This window comes from Rhagoletis pomonella, unplaced genomic scaffold (genome assembly GCF_013731165.1).
Source record: "Rhagoletis pomonella isolate Grant_MI unplaced genomic scaffold, Rhpom_1.0 Rhpom_scaffold_00005, whole genome shotgun sequence".
NCBI classification, from domain to species: domain Eukaryota; kingdom Metazoa; phylum Arthropoda; class Insecta; order Diptera; family Tephritidae; genus Rhagoletis; species Rhagoletis pomonella.
Genome location: NW_023458559.1, coordinates 10,613,401 through 10,615,905, shown reverse-complemented (window position 1 = coordinate 10,615,905; position 2,505 = coordinate 10,613,401).

The following is a 2,505-nucleotide window of genomic DNA, read 5'->3' as shown; positions in this document are numbered from 1 at the left end:
GTTTATTTATTCTTTAGAACGTTCCTGATGATATGTTGACGTATATTTCAAACGCATTCTGTTTATTCCCGCTATGAAATGGGATTATCCGGAATGTATAAAGAAACTCAGCCTCGGTGAATTTGGCGGCTGCCTTCCTCGGGGATGAATATGCTAGGGATGAAATTATTGGTACACACGCCTTCCAAGCACGCAGGGTTGCTTTTAAGAAGCAAAAATAATTAACTCCAAATAGTTTCAAAAAGCATAGTGTAAAACCATGATTCAATAATAGAAAGGTTTTGTAATAAAGCAGTCTTCTCGCCCCCACACATAAAATCGGCTCCTTTACTTATGCAGAATGTTGATTACCCTACAGTTTCTAGTGATATTAGTAGTATAACCAAAAATTCGTCATACTAAATGTAATTTTCTAGAACAAGCATGAACCAAAAAGACAAGATCACGACAGCAGAAGAGTGGCCCGTTATAATCGCACTTATGAAAAAAGTAGGGCGATTTTGACATAAGCCGTTTGTTTACATTTGTTCGTTGTTTACAATTTGGTGGTGGCTTTTTACTGCAATTTTCTTAATTTTCGCTTGTGACAACGTGTGCACACATAAGGTAAAGAATAATTTAACACAACGACATGATTTATAGGAGAATTTGCATAATAAAAATGATTATTCATGCGTTCAACAATTACGCGTTTTTTTTTTGTTCTCTTCGTTGTTTACTTCTTACAACAAAGATTGCGTCGAGATTTCAACAGCTAGAAAATAACTTTTTTCTTTCTTTCCTTAAGGCGTGATCTTGTGTCTTTCGTTCATGTAGAACAAGTGCAGAATAGTGACCGTTTAGCTATAAAATAACCAATAATGCCGATAGATAGAACTTTTTACGCTGATTACAACGATACCAAATTTGGCGCATGCAAAAAATAACGAAGATATAAGAGGTTTGCTTTGTTTATTTGTATTTATTATTATCAGTGAAATAAATAAATAAATAAATAAATTGTCAATTCTGCTCTGGTAATAAAAAGTTTGTAACCGGTAAATAAAGTTCCTGTCAATTTTTAAACCCGTTTCGCATTCTGTATACTCTTGTAATAATAATAATAGATTGGCGCTTGCACATATGTTAGTGTTTGGCCGGGCTTATCCTCCGACTTGTGGCGTGCGCCTTGATGTTGTCACACAAAGCGGAGGGACCAACCGTTTTACGCCGACTCCGAACGGCGATTGTATTTTCATGAGAAGCTGTTTTTCATGGCAGAAATACACTCGGAGGTTTGCCATTGCCTGCCGAGGGACGACCGCTGTTAAGAAAAAACCTTTTTCTATATTTTTTGCTATGTTGCTTTGACCAGGGTTTGAATCCAGGTGCTGATGAGTGAAAGCGCGCACTGCTTAGCACTACAACACAGCGGCCGACTCTCTCCCTATACTCTTGTAACCGGTAAATTTTGTTACCATCTCATAAGCTGGTAACAAATTATTGCCCCGGATTCGCACAATTCTTTTAGAAATGAAAAATAACTTAAAATGATGAATAACTTAAATCCAAAATGCATATATTTATGTATTGTTTAGTATTTCCATAAAAAACACCAAATATATTGCAAATTTGCATAGAATAAATAAATCACATTTTACTTCTAATTGTATAGTTTGCGTACTTTTTGTAGTACCTTTCTACGACCGTTTGCGCAAAAGGCGATCACATTCTTCCCCTTTCTCCTACTTCCAAAATACAAATCTGGATAAAGGAGTGTCAAATTTTAGCTGTCACAAATTACACAACCTTGTATTATTGAATCATGGTGTAAAACGAAATTTATTGAATAATTCCACATAAAATGGTATACATAAATGACTCAGTTTCTAAACGATTTAAATAAAACGCATTCGCGAATTGATAGAAAAGTAGTACGGATTGTAGATTTTTGTTAACTATGAGCTGAATGAAAATTTTCAACCCGGCCTGACGGCTTTGAAAAATTTTTTTGTTCTAATTTTATTACTAAGGCGTCTAATAAATGCATGGCTTTTAGTTCTAGAAGAATAAAAGTCAGTAAAGACAAGTCTATTTTGTATAATTTCTGATTTTAATTGTTCAACTTCTTTTTCACCTGAGCAACTGTCAAAAATTTCCAGCAGTAAAAAGTTACGAATTGGCACAGCAGAAATGTAAAATTTTCTCGCCATAATAAAAAGTTTTTTCAACATGGAACTTTTCTACTAATTGACATGAAATTACTATCTCAACGCTCGGAGCGCTGCCACTGAGGGCCTTTGCAAACTAATAAAAAGAGAAAACTTGGAAAGACCAAAAAAAAATTTTGAGATTTCTCGTTGTGAATACGAATGCCATAGCTCGTATACACATAAAGTTGTTGGCGGTAATAAAGAGTCAAAATCAAAATGGAGAAAAGAACAAAAAGCGTACGTTAGTTGGCAGTTATAAAATAAATCCAATTTATTTGCGAATATTTGTTTATTCTATTTATTGAAAGGCAAC